The sequence below is a fragment of the Panthera leo genome, chromosome A3 (assembly GCF_018350215.1).
Source record: "Panthera leo isolate Ple1 chromosome A3, P.leo_Ple1_pat1.1, whole genome shotgun sequence".
NCBI classification, from domain to species: domain Eukaryota; kingdom Metazoa; phylum Chordata; class Mammalia; order Carnivora; family Felidae; genus Panthera; species Panthera leo.
The window spans coordinates 16,923,880-16,948,177 of record NC_056681.1 but is presented as its reverse complement, the minus strand read 5'-3'; the positions used below and the strand labels follow the sequence as shown (position 1 = coordinate 16,948,177).

At 43.5% G+C, this 24,298-nt stretch overlaps 1 long non-coding RNA gene across 8 annotated transcripts in view; it reads right to left on the bottom strand.

Annotated features, from left to right (window-relative positions):
• LOC122215525 overlaps positions 1-24,298 on the bottom strand; it is a 103,929-nt gene that overhangs the window by 30,110 nt on the left and 49,521 nt on the right. Inside the window, exon 1 of one of the 8 annotated variants that reach the window (XR_006200414.1) lies at positions 1,022-1,117. The exons of the other annotated variants lie outside the window; for them this stretch is intronic. This is a non-coding gene — a long non-coding RNA (uncharacterized LOC122215525). Of the gene's footprint in view, positions 1-1,021; positions 1,118-24,298 lie in introns of those variants that run through there. 8 annotated transcript variants of the gene reach the window in all.

The following is a 24,298-nucleotide window of genomic DNA, read 5'->3' as shown; positions in this document are numbered from 1 at the left end:
CTGCTTGCATGCTTCCAAGGACAGGGCGCTCACTGCTGCTCAAGACAGCCTGTGGACATCTCAGATGGTGAGAAGAGGCAGACTATTGCCCGAGCACCCCAGCTGCTCCCTGTCTCGACATGCAATCTATACCTGTGGCTGAGAAGGTCTTTCTAAGCTGTCCTCTCTGAAGCACCATGCCACCCCCCACAACCTCCTGCCCAGTCAAAATGAATCCTTCCTCTTCCACGTTATCCACCCTTGTTCTCAGCACACACAGCTATCTGTCTGTGTTTCCACCTGTTTTATAGCTATCTGCCTCCTCCATTTGACTGTGAGGTCCTTGAAGCCATAAACTGAGTCTTTCTCCTTGATTCCAAATAGATGCTTAAAAAGCCTTTCATTAAAAAATGCAATTCTTTAACAACAATCACCAAGTTTCCTTGGCTCACTTGCGTGTATTCTCTCTCTCTCTCTCGGCCACGTGAGGAAACTGGAAGGAGGGCCCTCACTTCTTTGCTGGACACACCCCCACAGGGCAAGAGTCACCTCTTCCTTCCCACACTCTCATCCCAATTCAATTTCCAGTTTCCCTCCCCGCCAGAGAAGGGGAGCTCAAAGCAATGGTTTTGGGATCTCAAGTCAGCTTTCTAATCCAATGATCTGCCCCCTGATTCTCAAACTTGACCATACATCAGAACCCTCCGGGGGGGCTCAAGTCACAGATTGCTGGAGCCCACCCTCAGAGTTTCCAATTCAGTGGGTCCGGGGTAGGACTCGAAAGTTTGCACTTCTAAACTCAGATGGTGCTCATGCTGCCGGTCCAGGGATCTCACTCTGAGAACCATGGTGGCACAGTGCTTCACTGAGGACAGTCCTTGAAAGACACATGGAGGCTCGGGCAATATTCTCCTTTTCTTACCCTCCAAGATGTCCACAGCTGTTTCAGGCAGCACTGAACACCTTGGAGGCATGTAAGCAGCGGCCACAAGACTATATCACACACACACACACACACACAGCATTTCCACTCATGATTTACCTGAGCTGTGTTTATATATCTCCAGCAGCAAGATGCTCACTACTTGTGAAATTAGACTATCTTATCTTCAGTTATTTCTCATATTGAGGGACTTGTCATCTCCTACCTAGGGCTGTCGGATAAAACATAGGATACAGTTTATATTTGAATTTCTAATAAACAATGGGTAACTTTTTAGCAGTTGTGTCCCATACAAATAGAATGATTTTTATTTGCTAAATCTGGCAACCTTATAGTCCTACCCATCAGCTCTCCAGGTGCCTAAACCAAATGCATGCCAATCCCGAAGCAGCCAGATGAGCTCAATCTCAGGTGAAGTCACTTCCTCTGCTTCTCAAAAACCATTTAAGCCAAAGCCAAGAGCAAACAGAGTCAGCCTCAGGAAATTCACTTGGCCAGAGCTGCTCTTGGAGCCCAGGTCTTACAGCTGGCCCAGGGCTGGGTTGCTGTCCGAAACATGACCTTCCACTTGGGCTCCCAGCAGTGGGTCTCCTTGCCTTTGAAGCAGCTAGACCTCCATTCCAGAGACCTAGCAGACTGCCAATAGCTGTCATCCATCCACAACTACGCTGTAGATTAACGTTAGAGCCCTGATGGAAACTTGCTTCTTCTGATTCCATGTTGCAGCCTTGTCAGTAATTCAAGAATCATTTACTGTGACGTAACCCCAGGATCCAGTACAGGTGCCAAGTGGAACCTTCCTGTGCAAGTCTTGTCATCTCAAAACTTCATATACCATGGATCAGAAGGGTCCTGCCCACTTTGTGACATCCTTCTTACACACCATCCAGCCCAACCACCTCATAGACGACCAGAAAAAGAAAGGGACTCACCCAAGCTCAAATTCAAGTTAACAGCAGAGCTAGATAAGAATCTAAGCCTACTGATCTCAGCTCAGCCCTCATCTTACCCTGCCAGGGCTCCCTCCAACCAAAAGGAAACTATTGACAAGTTAAAACCGCAGAGGTATACCATTTTTCTCCCACGGAGCTAGCAACAGTAAAAAATTCTGACAATATCAAGCATTGGAGAGGATGTGGAGAAAATTGGACTCCCCTAGACTGCTGTTGGGAATGTAAATCGTTAGAGCGACTTTGGAGAGCAATTGGCAATACCTCGTAGAATTGAAAGTGCACGAACTGTACAACATAATGATTCCATGGCTTGTGACATGCCCCAGAGAAACACCACCACGTGTGCCGGACGAGATCCAGGGCACGGATGCTTATTGCAGCACTGTTTGTTATGGTGAAAAATTGGAAACAATCTAAATATGCAACAAGGCGAAAATGAGAAACAAAACATGGCCTATCCACATGACAGAATACCTTGCAGCAGTTCGAACAAATGGATTAGAGATAAATTTATCAACAAGAATAGAGGTCAAAAGTGGCCTTATGTGAAAAAGCCAGGTGTAAAGAGACCCAGAGCAAATTTATGTACATATTGAAATGCATTTCCACAAAACAACCCCATGTATCTATTATTTATAATATAATACATATGTATATAAAAACACAAAGGTTTCAAAACAATTTCTTTTAAAAGGCTTGCCCAGAAGGAAACACAGCTATTCATGAAAGCCATGATAGCGATTGATTCTGGGAAAGGGGTAAAGGATAAAATTTGAGGATGTCAATCAAAGGGCGCTTCAACTTTGTAATGTTTTATCTTTTATTAAAAACATACTTGAGGTAAATATAACAAGATGTTCACAGTTATTATCCCAGCAGCAAGCGTGCCAATTTACTACTTTTGTATTTTTATTTTGTTTTAACTTCTCAAATAATAAAGCACTATTCTGAGGCCCTGCTCTCTCCCCACACCCCAAGCCTACGTGACTGACCAAATACAAGTTTCTCAGATTTCAATAATTCATGGCCTGAAGCTGGGTGTGAGTGCAGAGCTCCATCCTTAAGGGAGAATGGAGGAACGCATTCAATACAGGCTAAAATCACCCTCCCTCCATCCAGACGAGAGATGACCTTGGGTTTGAGTGAAATGGGAGAGGGTTTAATGTACTGGATGCTTCTCCCGATCTACTTCAGGGAGATGGAAGGAAACTTTCACCTGGTTCAATAATTTATCAGAACCTAAGCATGATGAAATGAAGAACCTTCCATAGGCAAGGGCTGTGAGTCTAGCAATAGCTCTCTGAGACCACTCTCTGGTTGGTCTGAGGGGAGGGTCTCAGCTTGAGGATGGAAAGAGGGAGCATGATCATCATTGATGGGAGAAGTAAAACCCCAGTGGGCACACAGATCACATGGGGAGCCTGTTAAATGTAGATCTTGAGTCAGTAGGTCTGGAAGGAGGGAAGGCAGGGACAGGAGGCAGTGCTGGGCATGTTGCATTTCTATCAAGATCCCAGTGCTATGGGTGTGCCTGGTCCACGGACCCCACTTGGAGTAATGAGTCTCCACACCACCCACTGTCAACTACCCCTGCTCCTTCTCTTCATCGTCCTACTTATAAATAAAACCTTGAGTGTTGATGGTGTCTGATGGTACTGAGGGTCAGGAGAACCAGAAACACCTAACTCCTGCCTTCAGTACCAAGGGAGATGGCTACTGGGGACCAAATCTCCCCTTGTTAGAGGCCATGGGTTCTGTGAAGCAGAGGAAGGGACCTGTTTGGAGCATGAGGCTTGACTGGGGTGACCAACTGCTCTAGTTTGCCAGGATTTTCAGTGCTAAAACCAGAAAAATCTCAGGCAAACCAGAACATGTTGGTCACCTTTACAAAACCCCACTTGGAATACGAATTCACGGTTATAGAAATGAGAAAGTGGTTCCCTCTGGGATGGGGAGGGGATGGAGGCATTGAGCCTCTGGCTCAGCTACCATCTGGCTACAACCTGACTCTACTCAGGTCACCCCTGGCCACTGGGCCACAATCATTGGCCCTTTGAGCCTGGGTCCCAAACAGCTCTTATGTTATTCCTATCTGAAAAACAAAACAAAACAAAACAAAACTAACATCTTCTACAGCATCAACTTCATGAAGGAAGCTGGGGAGACATGAGCGGAAGAGAATCTTTCCTCAAATAGGAAAGACCAGCCTGAGTTTAAATTCTGGCAGTGCCATCTGTGAGCCATGTGACGCGGGGCCGGCAAATTCATCCGTTGGGGGTTAGCTTCCTCATCTGTGAAATGGGGCTAAAAAGTGCCCCCCCCAAGACTGTGGTACAGATTAAGTGAGATGACATGAGGAAAGAGCCTAGCTCCCAGGTGGGCAGTCCATGGTCGCTGTCTCCCAAGCCCTCCATCACCCGGGGTCCGGTAGCACAGAGGGGCCATGCGTGAGAGAGGACACTTGTTCAGCCGGCTCTTCCTCCAGCTTCCTTCACCATGCTTTCACTGCCCTTCTGCTTCCAGGAGGGGTGTGAAGGTCTCAAGTCCTATCAGCTGTTCTCCTGACTCAGCCTCGGGCAGTGAGCATGGAAATACCACAGGCAGAGCCTGTTCTGGTGACATTTCAAATCCAAAGTATCTTTCGCGTCCCCTCACAGGCTGCATCTGGTCAGCGTCCATTGCTCAAAAACTCTTGTCTCTTTTTTCAAGGGCTGTTTCTCACTCTACTTCCCTCGGGGACGTCACTTGATAGTTTACAGAGCACCGCCCCATGCCCCATCGTATTTCATCCTCCCGGCAACCCTGCCAAGAAGGAAACTAATGCTCAAAAAGGTCAAATCAACTGCCCAAACTTACCCGGCTGGTTTGTGACAGAGGCAGGATTTGTACCCAGGACCTCCTGACTCAGAGGAACTTAATTGACCACACCTGTCACTGCCCCAGGGGCCACCACCACACGGCTCCAGGCTTCCTCCAGCCTGACCCACTTTCGTCACACTGCTCCCTCCCAGACCTCTCTTGCGCCCTCAGGAGCCCCTTTTTGATGTAAACAAACCCAACCCCATTTCACCAAAAGCTCAGCAACCAAGCCTTTTGTCTTGCCTGACTTCTCTGTCCCCCAGACCCCCACTTGCCCTGGGGCCCTCTCCCCTCCCCCATGCACACACACCTTAGGGCCCGAATCTGAATCCAGGGTAAGCACCCTCAGTAAGCACCCTCACAGCTGCTAGCGGCCACGCCAGGGCCAGGCTTCCCCGGGCCAGGTAGAGCTGTTTCTTCAAGCTCTCTTGTCCCCTTCTCATCACCGTCCCTCCTCCTGAAGACTCCCCACCCACCTCCAGACTCAGTCTCCCTCTCCACCCTATGTCCTGGCGCCTTCCAGAGCAGGGTTTCTCAACCTCAGTCCCATGGACATTTTGAGCCAGATAACTCTTTATTGTGGGGACTGTCAGTACACAGTAGGAGGCTGAACAGCATCCCTGGCCTCTACCCACTAGATGCCAGTAGCCTGTCCCCCCAGTTATGACAACCAAAAATGTCCCCAGACATTGTCCAATGTCTTCCAGGGGAAGAGAACCACCGGTCTAGAGCAACATCAGCATCTGGACTCCAGGTCCCGTGCCTTTGACCACTCCAGACCCAGTGACACCACTTCCATCTATCTGTCCCTTTCCTGGGGCAGCCACCTGCCTGCTCCACTGCCCAGAACCAGCCAGCAAGCAAGGCAAAGCCTGAGGACTGAATCCATCCACACCCACTCCCGCCAGGCTGCCTGCTTCCTAGCATTTCCCCCAACCTGTAATGAACTGTTCTTTGTTAGTATTTCTTCCCTTTGCCCATTCTCCTTTCTGCCTCCTCCACTGGGATACAAAGTCCTTAAAAGCAAGAACTTAACTATTCTCTTTACTGTTCTATCCCTGACACCAGCAGAGTGCCAGGCACAGAAAACATTTATGGAAGGCGGGAGAAGTGAGAAGGAGGAAAGGGAGAAAGAAAGGAAGGGGGAATAAAATCCCGAAGAGGACAGCACTGCAGAAGGCAAGGAGGTATTGATAGATGTAGCAACAAGAGTCAAATGTGACATCTGTGTCTTGAAACAATCTGTAGCTAATAAAAGGGATAATGCATCTCTAGATTTACTGACATGGAAACATCCCTAATAAAGCTGGCTATTTATATGCCCATCTGTGTATTTATGTCCAAAGAACTATCTGAAAGAATGCTCACCAAAAGGCTGAAGATATTGATCTCTGAGTGGTAAGATTTAGGGGGAGTTTTGCTTTCCCTTTACTTCAATTTCCTACAATAAGAATTACCCTCCGCAGCAGAAAATTTTATAAATCATGTGTTTTCAAAGAATGTATTTTAAGATGGGGAAAATCTCATGTGAGAAGTTTGGACAGAGGGGCACCTGGGTGGCTCAGTCGGTTGAGCATCTGACTCTTGATTTTGGCTCCCGGGGTCCTAGGATTGAGCCCTGCTTTGGGCTCTGTGTGGCACCTCCTTGAGATTCTCTGTTCTCTCCCTCTGCTCCTCTCCCTTGCTCATGCTCACTCTCTTTCTCTCTAAAATAAAAAAATGAAATAAGTTTAGATGGAAAGTGAGATACCCAAAGAAAATATTTACTATACATAATATATACCCCAATTAAAACAGCTTTTTAATTTTTATATGGAAAGAAATAAAAAAAAAATGTCAGGAGGTAATCCATCACATTCCAACAACAGTGGTTCTGAGATGCAGGCCACAGGTATACGATCCCTTTATCATTTCTCCTTTATGTACGTCTTTATTTTCCAAACCCTGTAGAGCAGTGCTGTCCAATATGGTAGGAAGTAGTTATTAGCACTTGAAATATGTCATGCAAGATATGACTGAGGGCCTGAATTTTTTATATGATTTTATTAATTGCAATTACCGTTTCCATAACCTCACGTGCCTACTGGCTACTGAATACAGTAGCAGAGCTTTAATGTGAACAAATATCTTTTAATACTTAGAAAAAGAGCACTAGATGACATTTCTAAGTTAATAAATAAAAATTCAGAACAGAAAATCCAAATGCTGCCCCAGCGTCTGGCCCGATTCCAGCCCAATGCTGCATTCTGCATCTGTTTATTATAAGATCTAAATGCCCCATCCAAACTTTCTTGGCAGATGTATCATTTTTTTACACTTTTTAAAAAAACTGAAGGATGACTTCTTCATTTCTTATTCAGTAGTTGAAAGTGAGGCAGAGTCAATGAACTCACACATATTCCAGAAACTGACTTCCTTAGACCTTAACAGAAGGTACTTAAGTGCACAGATGTTTGCTCATTTTAAAAAGAGGCCTTTGCTGCGTATGAAAAAACATTCTCCCTAATTTTTCGCTCAATTTGTTTTAAGTTGGTAATGAAATCTGTGAATCTGCGCTCCCTTTCTTTGGGAAAAATGGAATTTTGATATCTTTTAAAAATCAGAACGCAAGGGGATAATGGAGAAATCAGTCTCAATGGCACATTTCATGTTCGTTTCAGAGCTGTGATGTAAACATGATGATGCTACGCTTTTGGGGTCTTTGAGATTTTTGCCACAAGCCTAGGAGCTCAGGTGGATTACTGCCTAATGCATGCTTCTTTGGTCGATTTTTGTTAACAAATTGCACGTCTACTCGTTTGAAATAAAATCATGAAGTTGTAACGTCTTTGCACAAAGACTGCTCCATTCTGCTTGCCCTGTAGAGGAAGACTTTGTACTAATCACTCCCATGTTCTCCTGCAGTAAAGAGCTGAAGGAGGGAAAGAAAGCCCACATTGATGGTGTTCTTCCCATGAGACAACTAGTCACACACAAAAGAGGTTTGAACAAGTATCTCCTCATAGGAGCCAGAGTAGAGAACAGAGAGAGTGCTGCTTAGCCTATGGTTTCACAAAATAAATAATAATGAAATAAAACACTGCACATTTGTGTCTTACTCACCACCTTAACGTATGGACTTTTGTAGATTTTGCATTCAAAGATGCAGAACAGGCTATAATGAACAACAAAAATGGTCCCCCAAATCTCACCACCCAGAGACAAAAATCATCCACTTTTGGAGAGCATTCTTCCACATCTCTCTCTATTCCAGCAGTCCTCAGTTGGGGAAGTTTTGTCACCAGGGGACATTTGGCAATGTCTGGAGACATATTTGGTTGTCACAACTGGGAGGGAGTGTTCCTGGCATTTAGTGGGTAGAGGCCAGAGATACTGCTAAACATCCTACAATGCACAGGACAGCCCCCCCACCCACCCCACGCAAAGAATTATCCAGCTCAAATGTCAGTAGCACTGAGGCAGAGAAATCCTACTATACAGATATGGATATGTAGCTCTGTGATCAAGTCCTGCCCATTCCCTAGAGGGGGCCTCATTCCATTTTTACCAGAACTCTGTAAGAAGCATTTACAGATTCTATAGCAGGAGAGACTGAGGCTCAGAGAAGTGAAGTGTCTTGCCCAAGGTTGCACAGCAGTTAGTCATAGGGCTGAGTCAGAAATCCAGGCTTGAGGGATTCCAAACCCCGCCTTTCCCATCATCTGCAGATTTCCTCCCTTTTTCACCCCAAGACCCACTTTACAAAAGACATTTGGGGACTCTTGACCACTCTTCCAGAACCAAAGGGAGACAGGGCTTTAGTCTTCATGCACAGCGTTCAAGTGATTCTGTTATTTAAATACTCTCAATAATCTAATTTAGATTTTCATCAATACGATCTGTCAAGAATTAAAAGAATACTTTCAAGTCTCTCACTAATTGCTTTTCTATCAATTTCTGATTGGCATGTCCAACTTCATTTCTGTATATTTTTATAAGCTATATTGCACTCAAGGTTGTTATATCTTGGTTGTGGATGAAACCCCTATCAGTTTGTCAAGTGACCTTCTTAGTCTCATTGAGTAATGTCTACCTTGAATTCCCCTTCCTCTGATAATAGTGTTGTGACCACTGCCTTCTTTTCATTTTCATTTGTCCAATGTATTTGTGATTATTGTGCCTTAATTATTTAATTTCAGGGATGTGCCTTGAAGTGGCATCTGGCTGGATCTGGGTTGAATTTACCCAACATGAGAGTCATTTTCTTTTAATGGATAGAATTTTTTTGTCAATTCATAACAGATATCTTTGGCCTTAATTCCATTTTTTGTTTTATGTTTTATATGCTTCTCTTTTTCTCATTTTTCCTACCTTCTGCTAATTTGGTAAACAGAATGTTTTTAGTTCTACTGTTGATTATTTTTATATCTTTAAATAACATACTTTGCATCCATCTCTGAAGATACTAATTTCAGAAACTAAAAAAAATAGCAGTTGACTCCCTTTATGAAAGATAAGAAAATACCTTCCTTCATGCATCCTCACTCTCTTTTCACCCCCTCTTCTGGTTTTTAGTGGTATGATCTGAGAGTTTTTGTCTTGATCTTTTCTAGTATAATTGTAGGGTTATTTTGTTATATTTATTTTTTATTTTATTTTTTTAAAGTTTATTTATTTATTTTGAGAGACAGAGAGAGATAGAGACAGAGAGCGCAAGCGGGGGAGGGGTTAAGAGGGAGAGAGAAAAAGAGAATCCTAATCAGGCTCCTGATTATGTCAGTCAGACGCTTACATATATATGCTCATCAGTCATTTGGGCTCTTCCCATAGTTAGGCTATAGTTGATAACGCTGCTATAAACATCAAGGTGCATGAACCCCCACAAATCTGTATTTTTTTATCCTTTGGGTAAATACCTAGTAGTGCAATTGCTGGATCGCAGGGTACTTCTACTTTTAACTTTTTAAGGAATCTCCATACTGTTTTCCAGAGTGGCTGCACCAGTTTGCATTCCCACCATCAGTGCAAGAGTGCTCCCCTTTCTCTGCATCCTTGCCAACATGTGTGGCTTCTTGTGTTGTTAATTTTAGCCATTCTGACAGGTACGAGGTGACATCTCATCGTGGCTTTGTTTTCTATTTCCCTGATGACGAGAGATATTGAGCATCTAATATGTCTGCTGGCCATCTGGTTGTCTTCTTTGGAAAAATGTCTATTCATGTCTTCTGCCCATTTCGTAACTGGATTATTTGTTTTTTGAGTGTTGAGTTTGAGAAGTTCTTACAGATTTTGGATACTAATCTCTTATCAGATATGTCATTTGCAAATATCTTCTTCCATTCTATAGGCTGCCTTTCAGTTTTGTTGATTGTTTCCTTTGCTGTGCAGAAGTTCTTTATCTTGATGAAGTCCCAATAGCTCATGTTTGCTTTTGCTTCCCTTGCCTCTGGAGACATGGCTAGTAAGAAGTTGCTTTGGCTGCAATCAAAGAGGTTGCTGTGTTCTCCTCTAGGATTTTGATCATTTCCTAACTCACATTTTGGTCTTTCATCCATTTTGAATTTATTTTTGTGTACAGTGTATGAAAGTGGTCCAGTTTCATTCTTCTGCATATTGCTGTCTGGTTTTCCCCAAACCATTTGTTGAAGAGACTTTTTTCCATTGGATATTTTTTCCTGCTTTGTCAAAGATTAGTTGACCATATAGTTGTGGGTCCATTTCTGGGTTTTCTGTTCTGTTCCGTTGATATGTGTCTGCTTTTGTGCCAGTACCATACTGTCTTCATAACTACAGCTTTATAATATAGCTTAAAGTCTGGAATTGTGATGCCTTCAGGTTTGCTCTTCTTTTTCAGGATTGCTTTGGCTATTCAGGGTCTTTTGTGATTCCACAGAAATTTTAGGATTGTTTGTTCTAGCTCTGTGAAAAATGCTAGTGGTATTTGGATGGGGATTGCATTAAATGTGTAGATTGCTTTGGGTAGTATAGACATCTTCACAATGTTTGTTCTTCCAATCCATCAGCATTGAATATTTTTCCATTTCTTTGTGTCCTCTTCAATTTCCTTCATAAGTTTTCTATAGTTTTCAGAGTACAGATCTTTCACCTCATTGGTTTGATTTATCCCTAGGTGCTTATGGTTTTTGGTGAAATTGCAAATGGTATCAATTTCTTGATTTCTTTTTCTGCTGCTCCATTATTGGTGTATAGAAATGCAACAGATTTCTGTATGTTGGTTTTATATCCTGTGACTTTGCTGATTCATGTATTAGTTCTAGCAATTTGGGGGTGGAGTCTTTCAGGTTTTCTACATAGAGTAGCATGTCATCTGCAAATAGTGAAAATTTGACTTCTCCCTTTCTGATTTGGATGCCTTTTATTTGTTTTTGTTTTCTGATTGCTGAGGCTAAGACTTCCGGTACTATGTTAAATAGTAAGAGTGGACATCCCTGTCTTGCTCTTGATGGCAGAGGAAAAGCTCTCAGTTTTTCCCCATTGAGGATGATATTAGTCATGGGTTTTCCATATATGGCCTTTGTTGAGATATGTTCCATCTATCCCTACTTTGTTGAAGGTTTTTATCAAGAATGGATGCTGTATTTTGTCAAATGCTTTCTCTGCATCTATTGAAAGGATCATATGGTTCTTATCCTTTCTTTTATTAATGTGTTGTATCACATTCATTGATTTGCAAATATTGAACCAGCCCTGCAGCTGAGGAATACATCCCACTTGATCATGGTGAATAATTCTTTTAATGTACTGTTGGATTTGATTTGCTAGTATCTTGAGAATTTTTGCATCCAGGTTCATCAGGGATATTGGCCTGTAATTCTCCTTTTTAGTGGGGTCTTTGTCTGGTTTTGGAATCCAGGTAATGCTGGCCTAGTAGAAGGAGTTTGGAAGTTTTCCTTCCATTTCTATTTTTTGGAACAGTTTGAAAAGAATAGGTATTAACTCTTCTTTAAATGTCTGTCTGGTAGAATTCCCCTGGGAAGCCATCTGGCCCTGTCTTTAGTTTGTTGGGAGATTTTTGATTGCTGATTCTATTTCTTTGCTGTTTATGGCTCTGTTCAAATTTTCTATTTCTTCCTGTTTCAGTTTTGGTAGTTTGTATGTTTCCAGGAATTTGTCCATTTCTTCCAGATTGCCCAGTTTGTTAACATATAGTTTTTCATAATATTCTTTTATGATTATTTGTATTTCTGTGGTGTTGGTTGTGATCTCTCCTCTTTCATTCATGGTTTTATTTACTTGGGTCCTTTCTCTTTTCTTTCTGGTAAGTCTGGCTAGGGGTTTATCAATTTTATTAATTCTTTTAAAAAAGCAGCTCTTAGTTTCGTTGATCTGTTCTACTGGGTTTGTTTGTTTGTTTTGTTTCTATATAATTTATTTCTGCTCTAGTCTTTATTATTTCCCTTCCCTTTATTTGCTGTTCCTTTTTTAACTCCTTTAGGTGTAAGGTTAGGTTGCATATTTGAGACTTTTCTTGCTTCTTGAGGCAGACCTGTATTGCAATATACTTCCCTCTTAAAACTGCCTTTGCTGCATCCCAAAGGTTTTGGACTATCGTGTTTTCATTTTCATTTGTTTCCATGTACTTTTTTACTTCTCTAATTTCCTAGTTAACCCATTCATTCTTTAGTAAGATATTCTTTAACCCTCATGTTATTTGTGGTCTTTCCAAATTTTTTCTTGTGGTTGACTTCAAGTTTCATAGCATTGTGGTCTGAAAATATGCATGGAATGATCTTGATCTTTTTGTATTTGTTGTGGGCTAATTTGTGACCCAATATGTGATCTATTCTGGAGAATGTTCCATGTGCCCTCAAAACGAATGTGCATTCTGCTGCTTTAGGATGAAATGTTCTGAATATATTATCTGTTAAGTTCATCTGTCCAGTGTGTCATTCAAAGCCGTTGTTTCCTTATTGGTTTTTCTGGTTAGATGATCTGCCCATTGTTGTAAGTGAGCTGTTAAAGTCCCCTGTTATTGTATTATTATCAATGAGTTTCTTTATATTTTTTATTAATTTATTTATATATTTGGATGTTCCAAGTTGGGGGCATAAATATTTACAATTGTTAGTTCTTCTTTTTTTAAGCTCATTTACTTATTTTAAGACAGAGGGAGACAGCAAGCAGGGGAGGGGCAGAGAGAGAGGGAGAGAGAGAATCACAAGCATACTCCATGCTGTCAGCACAGAGCCAGACACAAGGCTCTATCTGACAAACCATGAGAACATGACCTGAGCCAAAACCAAGAATCAGATGTTTAACCAACTAAGCCACCCAGCTGCCCCTACAATTGTTAGATCTCCTTGATGGACTGACTCCTTAATTATGATATAATGCCCTTCTTCATTTCTTGTTACAGTCAATCTTTGTCTTAAACTCTAGTTTGTATTAAATAAGTATGGCCACTCCAGCTTTCTTTTGATATCCATTAGCATGATAGATGGTTCTTCATCCCCTCACTTTCAATCTGGAGGTGACTTTAGGTCTAAAATTAGTCTCTTGTAGGCAGCATATAGATGGATCTTGTTTTTAAGTTTGTTTGTTTGTTTTTTTATCCAATTTGATACCCTATGTCTTTTGATTGGGGCATTTAGTCCATTTACATTCAGAGTGATTACTGAAGATACAAATTTAGTACCATTGTGTTACCTGTAGAGTTGCTATTTCCAGTGATATTCTCTGTTCCTTTCTAGTCTTTGTGGTTTGGGGCCTTTTATTTCCTACTCAAACAGTCCCTTTTAATATTTCTTGCAGGCCTGGTTTAGTGGGCACAATCTCCTTTAGTTTCTGCTTGTCTGGGAAACTCTATCTCTCCTTCCATTCTGAATGACAGTCTTGCTAGACAAAGTATTTTTGGATGCATATTTTTCCCATTCAGCAGGTTGAATATATCCTGCCATTCCCTTCTGGCCTGCCATGTTTCTGTGGACAGATCTGCTGTGAACTTGATCTGTCTTCTCTTGTAGGTTAAGCACTTTTTTTTTTCTCTTGCTACTTTCAGGATTCTTGCCATGTCTTTGTATTTTGTGAATTTGACTTCGATATATCTAGATGATGGCCAGGTTTGTTGAATTTAATGGGAGCTCTCTATGCTTCTTGGATTTTTACATCTGTGTCCTTCCCCAGATCAGGGAAGTTTTTAGCTATAATTTGCCCAAATAAACCTTCTGCTCCTTTTTGTCTTTCTTCATCTTCTGGGATACCTATGATACGAATGTTATTACATTTTAAGAATCACTGAGTTCCCTAAGCCTAACTTCATGACCCATTATGTTTCTTTTCCTCTTCTTCTCAGTTTCATTATTTTCCATAATTTTATCTTCTATATCACCAATCATTCCTCTGCTTTGCTCATCCTCATTGTTATGGCATTCATTCAGGTTTGCATCTCTGCTATAGCATTTTTAATTTTGGCCTGACTAGATTTTAGCTCTTTTATCTCTGCAGAAAGGGATTCTCCAGTGTCTTCTATGATTTTTTGTCAAGACCAGGTAGAATCCTTATAATTGTTGTTTTAAATTGTAGTTCAGTCATCTTACTTATAGCTGTATTGATTAAATCCCTGGCCATTACTCCTACTTCCTGTTCTTTCTTTTGGGATGAATTCCTCTGTCTTGTCCTTTTGTCCAGGTTAAAAAAAAAAAAAAAAAGCTAGATCCTAGGTATTTTTTGGTCTGCTTGTTAAAAGAAGCTAGATCCTGGGGCGCCTGGGTGGCGCAGTCGGTTAAGCGTCCGACTTCAGCCAGGTCACGATCTCGCGGTCCGTGAGTTCGAGCCCCGCGTCAGGCTCTGGGCTGATGGCTCGGAGCCTGGAGCCTGTTTCCAATTCTGTGTCTCCCTCTCTCTCTGCCCCTCCCCCGTTCATGCTCTGTCTCTCTCTGTCCAAAAATAAATAAAAAACGTTGAAAAAAAATTAAAAAAAAAAAAAAAGAAGCTAGATCCAAAAAATAAAAGCATTATATATAATATATATAATAACTAATAATCATATAATAATAATTAATATACAATATATAAATATTTAAATTTGGGGGGGTGCCTGAGTGACTCAGTCAATTAAGCATCTGACTTCAGCTCAGGTCATGATCTCATGGTTTGTGGGTTCAAGCCCCATGTCCGCCTCTGTGCTGACAGCTTGGAGTCTGGAGCCTGCTTTGGATTCTGTGTCTCCCTCACTCTCTGCCCCTCCCCCACTGGCGGTCTGTCTGTCTGTCTGTCTCTCTCTCTGTCTCTCTCTCAAAAATAAACATTAAAAAATTTTTTTTTTTAATTTTTTTTTTTCCAACATTTTTTATTTATTTTTGGGACAGAGAGAGACAGAGCATGAACGGGGGAGGGGCAGAGAGAGAGGGAGACACAGAATCGGAAACAGGCTCCAGGCTCCGAGCCATCAGCCCAGAGCCTGACGCGGGGCTCGAACTCACAGACCGCGAGATCGTGACCTGGCTGAAGTCGGACGCTTAACCGACTGCGCCACCCAGGCGCCCCAACGTTAAAATTTTTTTAAAAATACTTAGAAGGTTGGAGGAATGTCTCTACAGACCTGAAAATCAGACCTCTGAGGAGCCGGCACTGCTAGGCCGTGCTGGTATCTCAAGGGACCGCTTGAGGCTGGAACCAGACCTTATATTTCCTATGCTCTAAGCCAAGCATTTAACATCCCCCTGCCAAGATCTGGAACCATGACAGGTCCTATGCAGAGATACTTCTGGGTCATGGTTCCCAACTTTGGCTGCACACTGAAATCACTTGAGAAATATTAAAAACACTGATGCATAGATCCTATGCATTGAAATTCTGAGTTAACTGGTCTGGGGTACTGCCAAGAATTGAGTTTTAAAAGCTCCCCAGGTGATTCTAATGTGTAGCCAAAGTTGAGGACCACTGACCTAGAATTATCTGTGCATAGGACCTGTTACCACCTCTGACAATAAGGATTATTGTCAGACAATAAGATTAGTGTTCACAGCCCTGGTTTTATGACATCATTGTAATCACGTGGGGAAACTTTTTGAAACTGGTGATGTCCCACTTTCCCCCAGAGGTCCTGATTTAATTCATTTGAGTTGAGTTCCACATTTGGAATTTTTAAATCCCAGGAAATTCTAATGTGCAGTCAGGGTTTAGGTAGAGGAAAGACCCATAATGTTTCTTTCCCCAGTTTTGATGTCTGGATAAGACATCATAAAGAGGCAAAAATGTCTAACATCATGTCAGCTTCAAGAATGCTAGGTTGGTGGGAGAAGTCTAACAATTAGATGATTTAATAGGGAGCCTCTTCACCATGAGATGTTGGAAATGGGGATAAACTCTCTCTCTTCCCCCGCCCCTCTCTCTCTCTCTCTCTCTCTCTCTCTCTCTCTCTCTCTCTCACACACACACACACACACACACACACACATGGTGGAGAGGACAGCATTAGGAGAAAATTATGAATGTAGGATTAAAAGGTAAGTTTTAACCTCCTTTAATATAATTGCGTATTTGCTTTGGGCCACATTACCCTAGGTCAGTAGTTCCTAGCAAAGCATCATTAGCATTACCTGCTATCTTGCCTGAAATGACAATTCTTGGGCCCCACCCCAGACCTACTGAGTCAGAAACTCTGGTGGTAGGGTCCGGCCATCTGTGTTTTAACAAATCTTCTAGATGATTATCATACTCAAATTTGAGAACCATTTTCCATAGCTGTGATATCTGGAAAAGTCACACCAGAAAAAAACAAAATGCTAAAAGGCCTGTGTCCTCCTCTGCCCCAGGAACCCCTTCAGTAGACAACTACAGACAGTAGCCTACCCTCCTTCTGGTAGACCAAGTACATCACCATAGCAACATGGATGCTCCTGGTGGGTCTCAGACATTCACCACAAGAACATCTTTTCTTAGAAGAATTTGTACATAAAATCAAACTCCTGTGCCCTTTGTCGCTTTGCCTGTCTGTGACAACTAGTCCCAGCTCTTTGCCTTTTCCTTTGGCACGCTGAGAACTTATTTTTGTCTAATCCCACTTTGTCCTCTCAAACCAGTGCAGAGTCCTCCCAGATTTTGACAACAGATCAGCTGATGGTCCTAGCTTTTGCCTACTGTTGTGAATTTTGTTCCTTTAGCAATGCTTTCAGCAATGCCTCTGTCACATTTGGATTTTGGAGGGCTACATCAAATGCTTGACACTAACTGAACTCATAATAAAGAAAAGCCCCTGATTTATTTTCCATGAGTAATTCTAAGCCACATCCTCTCCATGCATTTCAGCTGTTGGTATTTTGGATCCAGGTATATAATCTCATAACATCTCATGAGATTTTAGTATGTCATTGTTTCTTGATTCAATTTTGCCCAGATAGCAGACTTTGTTCATGTTGCAGTGACCAACTGTCCTGGTTTGCTTGGGACTGAGGAGTTTCCCAGGAACAGAACTTTCAGGAATAAACCCAGGAAAACTCCCTGGGAGCAGCTTTCAACCAGTAAAAGTAGGATCTGGTGGATAAACCAGCAAACTTGCCTCTTGGGGGGTATGATAGGCAGCCTCCAAGATGGTCCCCAATTACACCACCACTTAATATTCAGGCCCTTGTGAGATCTCCACCCTTTAAAGGTGGGCTAGACCTAGTGACCTGATTCCAATACAGTAAAAGTGATGGGATATCATTTCTGAGATTAAGTTACAAAAAGACTGAGACCTCTAACTTGCTGGCTTCCTCTCTGATTTTCTCCCTTGCTGTCTCTAAGAAAAGACAATTGCCATGTTGAAGGATACCCTACAAATGGGTCCACATGGCAAGGAACTTATGTCTCTAGACAATTGTTAGGAATTGAAATGTGTCTCCCCAAAAGATATATTGAAGTCTTAATCCCCAGTACCTCATAACGTGATCTTATTTAGAAATAAGGTCATTGTAGATGTGATTAGTTAGATGAGGTCATACTGGAGTAGGGTGGGTTCTTAATCCAATAGGACTGGTGTCCTTATAAGAAGAGAAGGGACACAAAAACACAGACACACAAGTGGAGAAAGTCATGTGAAGGCAGAGGCAGATTTCAGCTTCAAGCCAAGAAATACCAAGGATTGCCAGCCATCACCAGAAGCATTACACGGCTACCATGAATATTTTTAACCTTCCTTGTGTCCTTTGCACAAGTTATCCCTCTCATTATGTGTCCTCTCCATCATCATCATCATCATCATCATCATCATCATCATCATCATCATTCTTGTTAATTCTTCTGTTTGCCATGGGTGACCAACCATCCAGGTTTGCCCAGGCATGAGGGGTTCCCTGAGACACAAAACTTTCAGTGTTAAAACCAGGATGACCCTGGGGTGCCTGGGTGGCTCAGTCAGTTGAGTGTCTGACTTCGGCTCAGGTCATGATCTCACCATTCACGAGTTCGAGCCCTGCATCAGGCTCTGTGCTGACAGCTTGGGAGCCTGGAGCCTGCTTCAGATTCTGTGTCTCCTTCTCTCTCTGCCCCTCCCCTACTTGCACTCTGTCTCTCTCTCTCTCTCAAAACTAAACATAAAAAAAGAAAACCCAGGATGATCCCACGCAAACTGGGATGCATTGGTCACCCCAGCTGAGCTGCCATTTTTTCCACAACAGCTACTTAGAATCCAAAGACAACAGCCAAACATTTGCCTGAGGAAGGCTCTTGCCTGTTCCATTCCTGCAGTTTCTCTGTACTTTCTACCTCAATTAGCTAGTCACTGAAAGCTACTGTTAATTAACAATATATTGTAGACCAGAACTAATTGCAATCAATATTTTATTAATTTTCAAACAAAAGGTTGCCTTCAATTAACCAAGTGTGAAAAAGTTGATTACGGTGATTTGCACATATGCCCATAGTCACCATCACCAATTAGCATGCTGATGCCCCAAAAGGACTCATTAGTGCATGCAATGATGACATATTAACAAAAATAAACAGCTATGGTGCTGTGGCATCGTTTTTTTCTAAATTCCACCAAGGACAGGGAGGGAAACATAGTACTATTTATGCACGATTGTAAAAGCAGTCTTTACATATAGTGACATGAATCACAAACCACATTTTCAAAGTGTTTGCCAACTATGCGATCTCCTATAGGAGAAATCCCTTACCTGGAGATGCTACCATGTTTTGCATGCAGTGGGCACACCATAAATGTTTGTTAACTAAAGTTGTTGAACATTAGAGATACAAAGTTTCTAGAACTAATTCTCCATGATTGTGAGGCTCAGAAAAATTAAGTGATTTTGCCAGGGTAGCACAGCTATGAAGTAGAACTAGGACCAGGGCCTTATTCTACAAAAGGGGTTGTCGACCTCAGCACTGCTGACATTTTGGGTTGGATAATTCTTTTGGGGGGGGGGGTTGTTGCATCCTTGCCCTCACCCACTAGATGTCAATAGCAGCCCTTCACCCAATCACAACAACAAGATTATCTCCAGACATTGCCCAATGTCCCCTGGTTGGGGTGAGGGTAGAGGCAGAAGGGGAGCAGAGTTGCCCTCAGTTGAGGACCACTGTAAATGTGGACCCATGGTTCTCAAAATGTGATCCCTAACGTGCAGCAGCAGCAGCATCACTGGAAGCTTGTTAAAAATTCAAATGTTGGAAGGCCCCACTCTAGACCCATTGAATCAGAAACTCTGGGAGTGGGTCCCAGGAATAAGGCCTCCAGGTGGATCTGATGCTCCTTCAAGTTTGACATAGCGGTGTCAGTTATATCTTACCTACATAAAGTGAAAGTTTTGTCCCTATTTCATAGACAAGGAAACTGAGGCTGAAGAGTCCTCATGCCTTCCCCAAGTTCTGATTTAGTCCTGACTTAGTAACAGGATGAACTTCACTCAGTATGATACCAGGGACTGCTGTTTCTGTTCTAACACATCTCCTTGAAGACAGGCAGCAGGGGATGAGGGAAGGCTGGCTTGGGGCACGGTCATGTCTCTTTCAGACCACGAATACCACAAAGGCCAGGCCACCAGCCCCAGGACCCTTTGTAGTCGCTGTGGCCTTTGGAGTCTGAGGTAATGAAGACAAGCATCAGTGCCTGGAGGAGCTTATTAAACCTGATGATAAACTAAATATACTGAGGTCAAACTGAGCACCTTTGGAGCAAAGGCACTGGTATCTCCAGACCCTCTCCCACATGAGCATTCTGAACAAACCTTTATCAAAAAAATATTTCACCAACCCAGCTCACCAACTGTCTTTGGTGGGAGCCTTTGCCACCACTCCCATGGCTACTACAAAAGCAGACATTTCATATACTATGACCTCACTCCCCTGGCCACAGCTGGGTTCTTGACCTAAGGTGAACCCTTCCCTGGGATTTTGGACTTGGAACTAACAGAATTGAACTTATCCCTCCCTGGTGGTTGAAACTGTGAGCTCTCAGGCTCCATGTTGTTCTACTACTACAACTATTACCAGCACATGAGTGTCTTTCACTTACAACCAAAGAGACCTGACTCAAATAAGCAAGACTTAAATACAAAAGAGTAAGTCCCTTTCATGACTAACCCAAGGAGAGGGTAATATTTTTCATGACATTCAGGAGACAAGGGGGAAATGTACTACTGTAGCCCTTACCTGTGACTCAAGGTTTTTTCTGGAAAGTTCTCTCCCATCTTCTTCATGTCCGGTGGCCTCTGAAGATGGTTCCAATCTTCCCTGAAAAACCAGAGCCATGCCAGACCCCTTGGCCCTGAAAGTCATCCTTGGATCTCCCCATCATGCCCAGCAATGATAGCTCAGACTGAGAGCAAACTTCCACATGGGAAGGAGGAAAGGAAAATATGAGTCAAAGGGACTACAAGTTACAAATGGATGGAGGCTGGTTCAATAGATGAGTAGATGCAGGAGTGATGGGGAAATCAGAGGCAAAATATTTACTGGAATAGCTATGAATCCAGACCTACCAGTTTCAATGAGGAGCCCAAATTCACTACCCCCCCCCCCCACACACACACCCAATATGCATCTTTGTATACCAATGGCAAAACCTATCTGTGGCAAAGACATGGCATCAATGCTTTGGGCTAGATGGGGGGATGAAGGGAGGGATGATAGATGGTGGAGGAATGAGGGATGCTGAATGGATGATGGAGGGATGGATGGATGGATGGATGGACGGACGGACAGACAAATGCTGAATGAGAGCATGGTAGAACTCTAGAGGCAGAATGAGGAACACCCAGCTGAGGTGAGGCCAGTAGGCTGGTAGATCTCCTAGGTTGAATGGAACACGTAGCTATGAATGGTATAGACAGAATACTGACCAGGGAGACAAAGGCTCCCTGACCTGCCATGTGACTCTGAGCCACTCCCTACACCTCACCAAGCCTCATTTCTCTGTGTACACAAATGTAGGGCTGTCCTAGCTCTCCCTCTCTCTGGTCCCTTCTATCTCCCAGATCCAAGGAATCTTCATGAGATTGTGGTGTCCCCAAACCGTTAAAGCAGAGCCATGTTCCAGGCCCTCTGCAAAGCAGGTCTCACTGCCCATCTGCCAGTCCTGTTTACAGAGCGACACCGGGATGGGTGGGCAGTTGGGAGGTCTCCAACTTCTCTGAGAACATCTCTACAGATGCTTCTGAAAAGGGTGAGACGTGGGCCTTGCGATAAGTGAGAAGTCTGGAGTGCTGCCACTCGGTCCTGCCTGTCCCCACGCTCCCCAGACAGGCACCATCCATCCCCTGAATGCAAAGCACTGATAACTCCCCATGGGGGTTCTGGGTCCTTCCAGGAGATGAGGGCACCCTGTGCTTGCCCAGGTGTCGATGGATACATTCCTGGAAGCATTGGAACACTGGTGGTGATGGAAATGGTACAATTCTACAGCCTCTGGGGTAGCACCCCTTTGTCCCGATTCAGTGCACTTCCTGCTTCTTACCGCCCGGGGCACTGTCAAGTCTCTTTTACAAAGAGGTTCCTCAGTCCCTAAGTAATCGGCTGACACAAACGTAAACTGGTGAAGTGCTCTCAATTCTACATTCTCTTGTAAACCCAGCCAGGGCATCTTGATGCATATCATTAACAAATAATTTCCTTTTATCACCAGTCACTATCTCCTAGGTGCTGTGCCAGGATAGTGACTATGCAGGAGGTAGTCCTTCCCCAGTATTAGCCTGAGGGGTAAACTGAGGCTTAGAGAGGCTGCTAACCTGTCCAGGCTATATCATGAGCCAGTGGCAGGCCTGAGATGAGAATTTTGGTCCATAGGCAGAGCCTGTGTCCTAACCACTGGGAAGCACTGCTTCCCAGATCTTAGCACCAAAGACTCTCTGGCTGCAGCCTCACTACAGCCTTTGCAGCTCCTGGTCCTGCCATACCTCTGCTCACACCGTTTTGCCTCCCCTCAATGCTCCAGGCTCCACTCATGGGTCTCCTCCTCCATGAAGACTTTCTAACCCTTCCGAGCCACCAAGGTAAAATGAGCCCATCTCTCCTTCATTCCCCCGGTGACTCTGCAGGTATATCTGTCACAAGAAACATTTCCACCATATGTGGAAAATGTCCATCTCAGCCTTCTGGCTTCTAGGCTTCTGGGAAATGCAGTCCTTGCCTTAGCCATCTCTGTTTGCCCAGGGCCTAGCTCAGCACTAGGCACATGGAAGCTCTCAGTAAATATTGAATGAAGAAACAAATGGACCAAAAGCTCATCAGAAACCCAATTTCAAGCTACTCAGGAGAACAAGTTCACAGGGCAGGGATGCCTGGCACACGCATGTGTTTGCTCATAAAAACTTACTTCATGGTGAAAGAGAATGAATGATTGAACGATGAGCACAGCTGAGCATTTACACACTTCTAGTGAATGTCTTCCCAGGCATCCAGATATATCACAGGACTTAGAAAAAGAAACATCAGGGGGCTCCTGGGTGGCTCGGTCAGTCAAGTGTCCCACCTCGGCTCAAGTCATGATCTTGTGCTTTGTGAGTTCAACCCCCGCATCGGGCTCTGTGCTGACAGCTCAGAGCCTGGAGCCTGCTTTGGATTCTGTGTCTCCCTCTCTCTCTGTCCCTCCTCTGTGTGCGCTCTCTCTCTCTCTCTCTCTCTAAGCTTTTTAAACAATTAAAAAAACAAATGGAAACATTCAGGTACTTTTTAGTAAACTGACCATTAACTCTAAGGTCCCTATTACAGGCTGAATGTCTGTACCCCCCCACCCCTAAATTCCTATGTTGAAATTCTAATTCCAATGTGATGGCATTTGGAGCTGGGGCCTTTGGGAGGTGGCTTGCTCATGAGAGTGGAGCTTCCATAAATGGAATGAGTGTCCTTATAAGAAGAGGGCAGATTGCTAGCTGGCTCTTCCTCCACCACACAGGGGCACAAAGAACAGTCAGCAGTCTGCAACGCAGAAGAGGCCCTCGCCAGAGCCTAGCCCTGCCGGCATCCTGAGCCCCGTCTTCTCAGCCTCCAGAACTGTGAGAAATCAATGTCTGTTGTTTATGAGCCACTCAGCCTATGGTACTTCATTATAGCAGCCCACATTGACTGAACAGTCTCAGAGTAACTTTTTAAACCCTAAACCATCCTTCTGAGACAAGAGACCTTCAAAACGCAATAATAAGCCTCAATTCAAAACCTTGACAATAGAAGGATATCAGTCACTCCACATTGCAAACAGGCTTGGCCTAATTCTGGAGGGCTAATGAAATCCTCAAAATAAAATCGTGCTCTATGAAGTCTTTTTAGAGTTGAGTTCCCCCAGAAGGGGACCCTGAGACAAGGGTTCGGGTGCAAGTGTTTTATTTGGGAGATGACCCCAGGAGGCACCAGCAGGGGAGAGGGGAGGAAAGACAGAGAAGGGATGGAACTAATAGCATGTTATCCACCCAGTTACCACCGTGGGTGACTACAACTTGATCCTACAGGGACTCTGGGAGACAGTACTGACTCACCTATGAATTGACCCACTGAAGGACAAAGGGATCTGGGTAGTTATTCTCCAATTCCAGGGGCATTAACTCTCCAGTAATTGCAGCCTGCCCACGCACCAGGGCTAAGGGATGTCCTTGAGCAGAGAGTGGCCAGTGCCTCAAGTAGGATACCCTCAGCATATTTGGGAATGCTGAGGGCCAAATAAGGGTATGAGTCATCACCAGTGTCTGCTACAAAGCCCAAGGGAAGAACTGACTGTAACAACAGCATTGGTCTCCAACTAACAAACTAGTAGCTATCAGAACCTGATGTAAACTAAGCCAGAAAGTGGGGCCCTGAGACAAAAGAAAGCTGTGGGAAGAGAAGAAGCTAGAACCTTCCATCTGCCTCCTCTCCTCCTCTCTTTTCTTTGGAGCATATATGTCTGCCTTTCGTCTGCTCTCCCTCTCCAACCTGGAATCTATTTTCTTCTTAGTCTGAGTCTTTCTTCCTCTTCCCCCTCAATATCTTCCACCCACCCCTCCTGTCCCTACTTTTCCCATCTCTTAAGAGCCCATAACACGAAAGCAAAGTATCTTGCTTAATATTTGTTTACTTGGGAACAGTGAGTTTTATGTACACTGTTCTTAATTAAAATCTCAGCAAGTTTCTATTTGTGGATGGAGAGGCATTCTGCCCAAGAAGGGGGGGC